Genomic DNA, 13,104 nt, shown 5'->3' with positions numbered 1-13,104 from the left:
CTGATATGATGCCGTTTGTGTGTGTATGTGTGTGTGTGTGTGTGCATGTGTGTGATGTTGGTAAGGCAGTGACAGGATTGATGGAAAGAGGTGCAGGGGTGGAGAGAGCAAGCACACCAGGAGACTGTCAGTATGTTTGTGCATTTGTGTTCGTATGCGTGTGTACATTTGTGAGTGTTTGTGTGTGAGAAAGATATAGGGACAGAAAATAGCGAGAGGGATGAACTGACATGGCTCACGAACACCACTGAGAGAAAATGCCTGTGGATCAAAGATGCTCTAAACAAACTTAAGAAAGAAAGATGGCTCAGAGGGGGAGTGTATGAAAGGAATCTACACAATCAATTGTCACTTAAACTTCGGGAAAACCTCTCGGTCTCACTACCAGAAAATATACAGACATTCTACAACATTTTACAAAACTAGATTCTGTATCAGTTCCAAAACAACATTATGTATTGCACAGCATATAAGACATGTTAAAGAGGCTATTTACTTTTGAAATTGAACAGGAAGACATCCAGAGAATAGCAACAGAAGCAAACAAAGTAATAAACGTGTTCTTGTCATTGTATATAACATCTCGTCTTTGTATTTTGATTACAACCATAAGTGTGCCAAATCCTGTTTAGCTCCATGTGAGGTATCTGTATTTTTACTCCATTACAAATGTATAGCCTACTGTAATTGGTCTGTTCTAATTTTCAACTTCCAGGTCTGGTACATGCAACAAATGTGTTTCTGTCCACAGGGATTGTATTAAGTGGTGCAATCAGAACCTGCCTGTATCCCTGGAGAGTTCCTTTTTTTCTCTCAGGAAAGTAGTTCATTCAAACTGGCATGTACAACCCATAACATGTGTTACCCCTCAGTGGTCGACAACAATGTCCCGTTTCGCTCCGTAGTTTACTCCAGGCAGTGACAGGACTGGAAGCAATTTAAGCCAAACACAGAAAAACGGCTGAGGAGTTGATAAATGGCTGTATTGTTTTGTTTCTTACTGTGTCTCTACCAGATAGTGCATCTGTTCTTTTGAATAATCAAGCTAAAGCTTGGGAACGGGACCTCAGTTTCCCGGACACTGAGGTTGGTCCAGATTGCTTGATCCTGATAGTGGTAATGACTGTGATGGCAGGAGTGGGTAATCTACAGAGAGAGGGGGTCCGGACCCATTTATCGGCCCTGAGTGGAAAATCCATGCTCAATTAAAGTCTGTCTGGATGACAGCAGTCATGAATGAGTGAGAGAGGCCAATAGGCATGCCCACTGGGTTCTACAACACCACTGTACTGTATACACTCTGTGAAGGTATATACTATATACACTCTGTGAAGGTATGTACTGTATACACTCTGTGAAGGTATGTACTGTATACACTCTGTGAAGGTATTGTGAAGGTATGTACTATATACACTCTGTGAAGGTATGTACTGTATACACTCTGTGAAGGTATGTACTATATACACTCTGTGAAGGTATTGTGAAGGTATGTACTGTATACACTCTGTGAAGGTATGTACTGTATACACTCTGTGAAGGTATGTAGTGCACTCAACTATAATCTCAATGTCTACAGCATATGGAAGGGGGATACCTAGTCAGATGCACAACTGAATGCATTCAATGTGTCTTCTGCATTTAACCCAACCCCTCTGAATCAGAGAGGTGCGGGGGGCTGCCTTAATCAACATCCACGTCTTCAGCGCCCGGAGAACAGTGGGTTAACTGCCTTGCTCAGGGGCAGAACAGCTCAGGGATTCGATCCAGCAACCTTTCGGTTACTGGCCCAACGCTGTAACCACTATGCCATTTGCATGTTAGTGTTTGTGGATTCGCAAATACATGCAACAATGGGCACTATTGAAGTGAAGTGCTAAACATAGCACTTAGCATTTGATCGTTATATCAGGGCATGGTTAAAACTGACATGACAAGCAGCCTCTAATTTAGTTTTTCAAAGAATAGAATAGAGTTCAGAGAAACTACAACATATCAAGCTCCTTTCAATTTTTCATCTGAAGTTGGGAATTGAGATGATGGAAGCAGAGATTTGGGTATGTCATTTTAGGCGAAAATTGGAAAAAAAGGGGCGGATTCTTACGAGGTTAATTAAGGATATAGGCCTCGGAGCTGAATTAACTAAGTGGTTGGAGTAGGTCAGTAGAGAAAAGGCAGGGGCTCTCATGAGAACCGGTCACTTTCGAGGACTTTCGCAGGGGGCACTGAGTCAGTTCATTGATATTCAAGGATTTGACCCAGTGACAACAGGGATGTCATTAAGGTTAAGACAGCCTTGCCTCTGCTTATTGTGCCTTGGCTAAAAGCAGAGGGGTCTCCAAGTCACTCCCCCCACCCTCCTCCACAAGGTTGTCATAGTGAGCAAATCAAGACTGCAGCACTTTGTCACAGTCATGTGAGCACATTCTCCCTTTCTTCCTATTTTTCTTCCTTTTCCGTCTGTCTTTCTTTCCATCTGCCTCACCAAGGCCCTGGAAAAGGGAGGTTTATGTCCACTGACAATACTTAGTGAGTCATAGACATCCCTGTATTTACACAGACACACAAGCTGTAGGGTTCCTAGATTACCCTCAACCAAAAGAACACAGTAACACAAAACTATTTATCTGAAACACCAACTTAAACATAATATATATTTCAGGAGAGAGGGACAGGATGTGTGTGGATGAGATATCTTTGTGGGGGTCCACAGCAGAATAGGGGTTGCATGAGAAGACAAGCAGTAGGGTGCCAAGAAGTGGCGCAGTGGTCTAAGGCAATGCATCTCAGTGCTAGAGGCGTCACTACAGACCCTGGTTCGATTTCAGGCTGTATCACAACCGGCCGTGATTGGGAGTCCCATAGGGCGGCGCACAATTGGCCCAGCGTCGTCCGGATTAGGGTTTGGCTGGGTTAGGCCGTCATTGTAAATAATACTTTTTTCTTAACTGACTTGCCTAGTTAAATAAAGGTTAAATAAAAATATACCAGCCAGTTAAATTCCTCAGATTACCTGAGGAGTGGATACTATCTGTGCTGATTATGTCCTGTGCCAAACAGACCACTGAATGTAATCACACACACATTTTAGTATTGCGCACTTACAAACATGAGCTCCTATAACAGTTCAATTCAATAAATAATAGTGTATATATGCATTTAATTGAAAGGTGCATAACAGCAATCAACACAAATTAATTTGATTTACCTACCAAAGACATATTCCTCATACCACTCTTGGATCAAATCAAAAAACAAATGAGTGATGTTTAGAAATAAGCCTCTGCGCTGTCTTGTCATACAAATATGTTTCAAGAACAAATGTCAGGGAAATTAGGCTGAGGAAAAAATTGTAGCAGTGCTATTTAAGATGAGGAGGAGCAGCCAGGAGAGCAGGAGGGAGTAGCTCCTCTCTCTCAGGTGATGGGGCATGTCTGTGCCTCACCCTGACTGAACCTGTAGCTGTACCTGCCTGCTGCGGCTGCCTCATGGCACTATTATTATACTAGTCAGACATAAATCAGAGAGGGAGAGAGACATCAGGGCCCATGGGCCTTAGGAGGCCCTGCCTGACAGGAGGCAATCACCATCAGAGAAAGATAAACTGTTCCCTCCTGCACTGACACCCAGCCAGCACTCTCTTCACTTCACAACCTCCCCTGGCCATGGGAGCCGGCCATAGAGGGGCCCGGCCCGCACCGGTCCAACGAGTTCAGCTCTCTCTCTCTCTGGAAGACAGCGCATACCACATGTGCATCCTGCACTCCTACATTCTGAGCACTTTAAAGGAGTTATAGCACCTGCCAACAGGAAACAATGGTGGCGAATGCTGATATGAAATAACACCCTTCTTCTCTCTGTTGGCTCGCAGACCCATAGAGGAGATGATCTGAGACACTTGGTATGGCAAACCTGACAGGATAACCCATCAAATAGATTATAGAGTGGAGCAGTCGCCAATGACAAACTTTAGTGTAAAGGTTCATCTCCAGGTGACAATGGTGTAAGACTTCATGTAATATTGGTTAAAAGCGCATTCCAGCCGGTGTCTATTCCACAAGTTACCACCGGCTAAATCTATGATGTTAAAATGTCTATTTACTCTGTTCCATATGACTGTGCAATCCACTGTCTCATCAGCCCAGCCAAACAATGTATCAACTTGATCTCCACTATTAAAAGCATCTAGACATTATCTCACGTCTTTTAGACTAACATTTAGTTTTCAACAGCGGATATTTGTATAAACCTTGCTGTCTGTCTCTCTGACATTTGCAACATTGTTTCAATATTCAAATTCGATCTCCAGCTGTCCCACCATAGTAATGAACGTGTCGGGTGTTGGGACTATACCTTGTGGAAGGATGAAATAGTATGAATAAATAAAATAAAATAACGTCTTTAATGAAAATATGTCAATCATTATTTGAATATGTTGGTAACCCGTTGTATTAAAGTGATAATGCCCTCGGGCCTAACAACACCCGTGACAATATATCCTCCAAACACCGGCTTCTAGGGCATTATCACTTAAATAAATTATATATTTGCCCTTCATATTGAATTTTAGGTAGAATCATGGGTGTCTCGGAGGCTTACTTTAAAGGCTATGGACAGCACATAGGATATATACATATTGAGCACCACCCCTCTCCTCCTTTGAACTTTTCTCCAATTACTTTCCATACCTTTACCTTTGTTAACTCTCTAACACAGATGCACGCAAGGACAGTGTCTTAAACCTGTTTTGACCATGCACACCTGCATAAGCTTCTCTCAATCAATGTACACATAGAGCATGCTTTGGACAATGGTTGGTGGTGATTCCTGAGATCATCTCGACTAGACTAGACAAGCTATACTTTATACACAGCTACAGGGGCGGACTGGCCATCTGGCATTTCGGAGAAATGGGCTTGTGTAACTCGTTTTTTTTCTGCAAAACTATCCTTATCTGGCTGATAATGGGGGGCTTAATAAAACATTTGCCGTGTGGGGGCCTCTAGGAAAAAAATGGGCTGGTGTGTTAGAAATGCCAGGGCTGATTTCTGATCCCAGTTCGTCCTTGCACAGCTATACACACCAACTTTACATGGGCAGAGTGTATCTTTATCCTTTGAGCTGATGCATAAAAAGGGAGAAAATACCGTGAAGCTAATGACAGTTGAAATAGGACATATAGAAATGAACATTACTGTAGCTGCCATAGCGGTTTCTATTAAAATGTCCTACTAAGACTGAGATAAAGTGGCAGTGCTCTCAAGTTCAACATCCCCCATAGTAAAGACAGTGTGCCTAAGAAGACAATCAGCTCTTGTGATCGTGTTTTGTCCTCATCTAGAGCCAGGGAGAATATACAGGCTCCACTGATACATAAAATCATTACAGAATCTGCAGAGGAGCTTTTAACAGGTTCCAAGGACCATGGCTTACTTTTTAAATAAAACATAAACAAGAGAAAATATCAAACCCATTAATCTTTCATTAAGCTAGCCGGATAAAAAAGAATCGCTTAAAGTATCATTCGTTACCATCACTGCGAGTGAAGAAGCCCCCCTGCGAACATCAAAGGCTTATCAAAGAAACAGAGAGGGAGAGAGAATTTGGCTGAGAACCAGCTTGTGGTTCAGTTTTAATTTCGTCTGACTCATAACGACATCGAAGAGGAAATGGGGGCTATGATAGTTTTTAGGAGTGGCATCAAGGCAGCAAGCCTTTCCAAACAAACATAAACCATGCATTGCTGCTCTGAGAGTTACGTGGTTATAGACTCTGAGTACTAGCCAGGGATGAGTCCTAATACAGTAAGCCATCATGATCAGCAAGAGAATAGGATCCCTATGGCCAGAAACAGGCTTAACTGCATTCCTTATGCCCTCCCTGGCCCTGCACAAACACACAGGCATTCCACATATGGATGGGAGGAGGGTTTGTGATATTTGTGAGGGGTATGTAAGAGGACAATTTAGGAACAGATTAATTTTGCCCTACATGGGCAAACCTTTTTCAAATGAACACCATAAAATATGTGAATCAAACACCCTGTGCTACTAGTTATCAGAAAACAGATAAGTCTAATTGACAGAAGATAACAGCTTTAGTGTAAGTCATAGACTTTTCTAGTACTCCCTTTGCTGCTGTGCCATTTAGGTGTGCAGATATAGGTAGATGTAGGCAGGTGGGCAGGCAGACAGCATAGTGGCTGTGAAACTGTGGTACTGCCATGACCGAATATTCCTGATAATCATGTTGATTTCATTCTGTCTGTAGTTTTCTTATGAAGCTTGCATTGACCTGGATCTATGTAGAGAAGCAACCACGGAGATTGCTTTTATACTCTCTTTGTTTTCTTGTTGTCTTTTAAAAGCATTGAAAAGCTTGGCAGTGGTGTCAAGTAGGTTAATAACATGCAGTGGATTAAGGTTTCAGTATGGCTTCTCTCTGCTCAATTGGAGTGGAACTGATTTACTAAGGGGTAAAATAGCAAGTAAAACCTATCCCAACAACACACATGGTGACCTGCATCTCAAGTGGGAAACAGAATCAGCATATGGGGTCATATTCATTCTGTCAGGGAAGTGGCTCCCAATATACTTCACAGGCCCAGTGTGATACATGAGTTAGTCATGCCTCTTACTGAATTAAATATGGCAAGATGAGTTTCTTTTTATCTACAGCCAAAGTGCTAAATCTGACCACTGCTCTTGATACTTGCCCGTTTCAAATGTTTCCTTTGATACTGCAGGCCTATGAGCTTCAAATGTATCAATTTGCCCTCATTTTATAAGGGCTCCTGTAGCAAACATTTACTGATGCACATATTATGTAACTAATTGGCTATAGGCTTACTTTCTCAGACTGTATGCAATATGATCCTGTTAACATGCTCTCTGAAGAAAAATGTAATCTTGTTGAGTCTTGTGGAGTGAAAATGTTTGCATGCAACAGAAATGTTTATCAATACTCAAGGCAACTGAGATTTCCAGAGCTGCCCAATCAACACCATATCAAAACATGATATCATACAGCCCTAACTCTCTGAACATGGATGATGGAGGCATTGAAGTAAGACTAGATGTTTGAGAGAAGGTTGGTCCAACAGGGATTGCTTGATCATTTGTTTCTTTTTTCACAACAGGAGTGGGAAGGAGAAGCTACAAGTGTGTCTATTTTCGATATGGATAATAATACTTTAATTGGCTTAGAGATGCTACAACCAACCATATGTTTTGGTAGTTTGTACAACTCCTCTTTGTTAATGTGGAGTAGTTGTGATGTTTTGAGACAAACAGGGATGAAAGCCCAGGGTCCTGTGGCTAATGAGATACTGAGGTAGTGGGAATGATGCTTTTAATTACTGCCCAGGAATCATCCAAAGGGGGGATTGCTGAAGAGCATGCTGTGTGTCTTAGGTTGGGAGTTCAGGCCCATGCCAGTCATGCTGTGGCTGCCCGCCTTTGATGCTCACTTCACTGGGCTTTTCTTCCCCCCTCCTGCTTATTAGATTCTTGCAGCACGATGCTTCAGTGCACCTTTGTTCAAGTCAATGCTTTGGACAAAGAGAGGCATAACGACTGAAATTTCAACTTCAAACCCCCAGACAGTTTCAGCAGTGCGGATAGCAACTTAATATTTTGTGGAAATGAAATCAGTGGCACTCCCATTGTGTGACGGTGTATGGCTGACTCCCGAGGAGGGGAGATGAGATTAATTGTAAGTATGTTTGGGTAGGGGAGAGTAGGGTAAGTTGAGCCATTTTTTACATCCAGCATCACTCTGTCAAGGGAAATATAGTATTCTTTCTAACAAAGATATATACATATATTTCAGGATGTTGTTTATCCCTGGAAATAATCAGAATTCATGTAAACATTACAGCTCTGAAAACATCCGACTGGGCACAGACATCAGTTCAACGTCTAGTTTTGATTTACATTTTGTTGAGTTGTTAACAAACATGAATTCAACGTGAAATCAACCAAAACAATTGCCATGTCATTGTATTTAGGTAAAAAGTTAGAGCTGAAAAAAAATACAAAATGCCCTTATGCTGATGACTTTTTGCAATCCAATCAGTTTTTCATGTTGATTCATTGTCATCACTTTGAATGTTTTGGTTGAAATGACTTAGAAACAATGTTGATTCAACCCGTTTTTGTCCAGTGGGATAGCTTCTCCCACAACTTGGGGTAGGGTCAGGGACAGGGCTTCTCCAAAAAAAGTGGTCTCTTGGCACAACTTGGGGTAAGTTGAGCTCAGGGACAGGGTAAGTCAAGATGCCAACAAATTTCTGTTTTGAATGAAATATTACCGCTACCTTTTTAAAACCATGTCTATCATTATATTCCAAACACAATTCAACACAATCACAAGTGTTTTTTTGTCTTTCAATCATTTAAAGCTTCTTTTAAAATAACAAACACTTTGTACTTTAAAAAAAACACTTTTTAACATAGGCCAGGCCCTGTTGTTACCTCATATCCCAGCGATAATACCTTGCATTACACCTGGGAAGAAAACACTTGAATTTGCTCAAGTTGCCATTGGCACAACCACTGGCTCTACCTGCCCCTTGGCCTTTGGCTCAACTTACCCCATGGCAAATGCTTTGCCTATATTAGCCCACACAGATACAAAGATGCACTTTCATGCTAGGTTTAGGACCTCATATTGAAGCTTATAGAGACCCCAACTGATATATAGAACAATCTTGAAATTATCTACTTTGGTTTAGATACAAGCATCATGAAACCCCTAACACAATACATTCATTTGACTTGGTGAGAATCCGTTTTTTGGAACATTTCCATGTGGTTGATATATTCGAGACACACCTATAAGAGAGTAGCATACTGTACATGCAAAGGCAGGCAGGCCATGTGAATCCACCAACCCTCTCCTCTCCAGGAGCCCAGCAGGAGGGTGTTGCTACGCGTCTGCTCTCTGTTCCCCTGAAGCCCAGCTGTGGCCCAACCCTTTGTTGACGTTTGAAAGATCAAATGGCATCCTCTCTGAGGCTCGCTCCGAGGGACAAAGCCTCTGTAGGACACTACTCTGGTCAGCATGAGCCCCCTCCTCCTACACACAAAAGACAACAGCCGAGCTGGCTAATGTTTACACATGTGGAGCCAAGATAAAAACAGAAGACTCACTAAAGCCTTTAGCTCCTGTTACTAACAGTTGTTTGGTATCTATGAAATCAGTCAGACACTTCCTTGGCTTTGGTGTCTGACGAGTAGCATGACAGGTGGAACAAAGTAAATAATGACAGAAGTGTGTGATGTTAACATTTCACATATTCGCAGACACATGACAATTATCTGATGATACACTCTTAGAAAAAAAGGGTTCCAAAAGGGTTCTTCGGCTGTGCCCCTTGGAGAACCCTTTTTGGTTCCAGGTAGAAACCGTTTGGGTTCCAGGTAGAACCCTCTGTGTAAAAGGTTCTACATGGAACTCAAAAGGTTTCTACTTCGAACCAAAAACAGCTCTTCAAAGGGTTCTCCTATGGGGACAGCCGAAGAACCCTTTTAGGTTCTAGATATAGCACCATTTTTTCTATGAGTTTCCAAGTGTTATTTCATTTGCTGAACTGGGTCTCTCCATTCAAAGAAAACCTCCAAAACATGTTGTTCAGTCCTGAAGTGAGTCATGCCTCTTGGTTGAGTGATATCTTTGTTATCAAACCCAGAGGAAACAGCATTTGCCAAATAATAAGGAACTTGAACTTGAAGGGGAGAGTGTCCTTGGCACTTATCTGGGTAAGGGGAAGTGTGGGTAAGGGCCAGTCTTTATTTCAACAAGAGAAGAGAAAACAGAAAATAAGGAATTATCAGGTTTGGTATAGTGTCTTGCCTTACACATACACCCAATTTCAGTACTATACTTTCCATACAAATGTCTGTAGACAATGGTATAAAATGCTGCCCTTCCCTTTTTAGAAATACACCAATACACTGTTTATCAATTATGCCTTTACTTGCCTAGGCTTGCCACGTCCAAGACCAGTCGGTCTCTAATAGTTTTAATCATTATAATTTGTGCAATTCAAACTCTTTTAGCTACAATGATGTTCAGGGAGGGGCAAATGAATTGAAGTCAGGTAGCTGACAACCTCTTCCTGACCTGGCTCTCACACCAAGATAGTACACACATCTTTTAAAGGCTTTAGCTACAGTATGTGTGCTCACTGCAACCTGTTAACAACATAAGACAGTGACACACAATCTCCCAGTCAATTGAACAATCATGATCTATTTCCTTATGTTTCTTTCTTCCTGAACCATTTCAAAATAAAGGATAATATGAGGATGCATGTGACCTCCAACCAACCTTTCTGCTCAGTGCAGAGCCAATCAGCATGTCACTCTGAGTGTGTGCTAATAGCAGAATTATTTGGTTGAGACGTTGATCAATGAGATTTCAACCTTTATTCACCCACTCAAAAAGACAGCCAGAAGTTTGTTGAATTACCAATGTGTTATCATTATGCTTTCAACCATCTAAAAGCACAAGAAAGGTATAGATCAGATCAAGTGTTAACTGGCAATAGTTGACACCCACAAAGCTGGTGCTTTGGCGGTATGGAAGGTGTAACTGCGCTAGAGCTGTCTAACCAGAGCGGCTGCTCGTGTGATCATTGTCACAAAGCCACACCTGTCCCACTCATGTTAGAAGTTCAAAACGTAAAAGTGTAGGATATATAGAAATAATAACACTCAAATTGAAAATCAGTAATGACGATTTCTATCGAGGTGTAGATTCGACAACATCTCAAATTCCAGTGTTCGAACTTGTAAACAAGGCTGCATTGGATTTCTCTTAATGTAACTCCCTGCACCCATTGGCAATGTCCACTTTAGGAATTATGCCGGGAGCAGCTTGTGGATTTGACAGCTCTACTGCAGTTCCACCTCAGACACCACCAAAACAACCGCTGTGCAGGTATCGGCTAGCTCAGGTCTGTTAGAATCGAGCCCAAGATTCAAATGGGAATACAATGTCAGATATTTTGTATTTATACAACAACTTAATGTGTTATCAATATACTTCATCTAATACCACAACCAAAATGGTCAGGATTGCAGGTGAGATTACATTAAAAGTACATTGTGCAGGGCCTCCCGGGTGGTGCAGTGGTCTAGGGCCACCAGAGTCTCTGGGTTCCGCCCAGGCTCTGTCGCAACCGGCCGCAACCGGGAGGTCCGTGGGGCGATGCACAATTGGCCTAGCGTCATCCGGGTTAGGGAGGGTGTGGCCGGTAGGGATATCCTTGTCTCATCGCTCCAGTGACTCCTGTGGCGGGCCGGGCGCAGTGCGCGCTAACCAAGGGGGCCAGGTGCACGGTGTTTCCTCCGACACATTGGTGCGGCTGGCTTCCGGGTTGGAGGCGCGCTGTGTTAAGAAGCAGTGCGGCTTGGTTGGGTTGTGCTTCGGAGGACGCATGGCTTTCGACCTTCGTCTCTCCCGAGCCCGTACGGGAGTTGTAGCGATGAGACAAGATAGTAATTACTAGCGATTGGATACCACGAAAATTGGGGAGAAAAGGGGATACATAAAAAAATAAAAAATAAATACATTGTGCAAGTGATCAATGCTGTTTGAGATTTTGCACATATGTTATTATAGCAATTATGAGGATCTATACAGACCTACCACCTTCACATGCTATTTTGAACATGCCACTTTTTATGATTACATAAGAAGACATTTATAGTTATAGTAACCTCAAAATGTGCTCATGGTTGTATTATTCATTTTAAGGTTGAATAAACACTGTTACATTAGTTTGCAAGATAGCCTTAAAGATTCACCCAATTTGAATGCTATATTGTTTTTATGCATCTCTGAGCGATGTTCTATTGATTCCTGGGGTCATTTATGGCATCAAATCAGCCTCTGAAGTTCATTGTGCAGGAGATGGCGCTGTCGAGCAAGATGAAACACCATTGAGCAAGCAAACATTTCATGTGTTCATATGCATCTGAGCTATTGCCGTTCAAGCAGGCAGAAATTTGGCCAGTATGACGTAGCATTGTGATAAAGTCGCTCTCATTACACTGGAAGTTAATAGGAATACGACTTGTAGATCGCAAAAATGTCTATCATACATGTCAGATTTCAATACTGGATGATATCATAACATGGGAGGTTCGTCTTTTTTAAATTGTTTATATATACACATTTGTGGCCTGCTGGAGGTCATTTTGCAGGGCTCTAGCAGTGCTCCTCCTTGCACAAAGGCGGAGGTAGCGGTCCTGCTGCTGGGTTGTTGCCCTCCTACGGCCTCCTCCACGTCTCCTGATGTACTGGCCTGTCTCCTGGTAGCGCCTCCATGCTCTGGACACTACGCTGACAGACACAGCAAACCTTCTTGCCACAGCTCGCATTGATGTGCCATCCTGGATGAGCTGCACTACCTGAGCCACTTGTGTGGTTGCAGACTCCGTCTCTGCTACCACTAGAGTGAAAGCACCGCCAGCATTCAAAAGTGACCAAAACATCAGCCAGGAAGCATAGGAACTGAGAAGTGGTCTGTGGTCACCACCTGCAGAATCACTCCTTTATTGGGGTGTCTTGCTAATTGCCTATAATTTCCACCTTTTGTCTATTCCATTGGCACAACAGCATGTGAAATTTATTGTCATCAGTGTTGCTTCCTAAGTGGACAGTTTGATTTCACAGAAGTGTGATTGACTTGGAGTTACATTGTGTTGTTTAAGTGTTCCCTTTATTTTTTTGAGCAGTGTATTTCACCTTTATTTAACCAGGTAGGCCAGTTGAGAACAAGTTCTCATTTACAACTGCGACTTGGCCAAGAATAAGCAAAGCAGTGCGACACTAACAACAACACAGAGTTACACATGGGATAAACAAACATACAGTCAATAACCAATAGAAAAATCTGTATACAGTGTGTGCAAATGAAGTAAGGAGGTAAGGCAATAAATAGGCCATAGTGGCGAAGTAATTACAATTTTGCAACTTACACTGGAGTGATAGATGTACAGATGAGATGTGCAAGTAGAAATACTGGTGTGCAAAAGAGCAGAAAAACAAAAACAAATATGGGATGAGGTAGGTAGGTGGTTGGATGGGCTATTTACA

The sequence above is a fragment of the Salvelinus sp. IW2-2015 genome, linkage group LG33, assembly GCF_002910315.2.
Source record: "Salvelinus sp. IW2-2015 linkage group LG33, ASM291031v2, whole genome shotgun sequence".
Classification (NCBI taxonomy): Eukaryota; Metazoa; Chordata; class Actinopteri; order Salmoniformes; family Salmonidae; genus Salvelinus; species Salvelinus sp. IW2-2015.
This window is presented reverse-complemented; position numbering follows the sequence as displayed.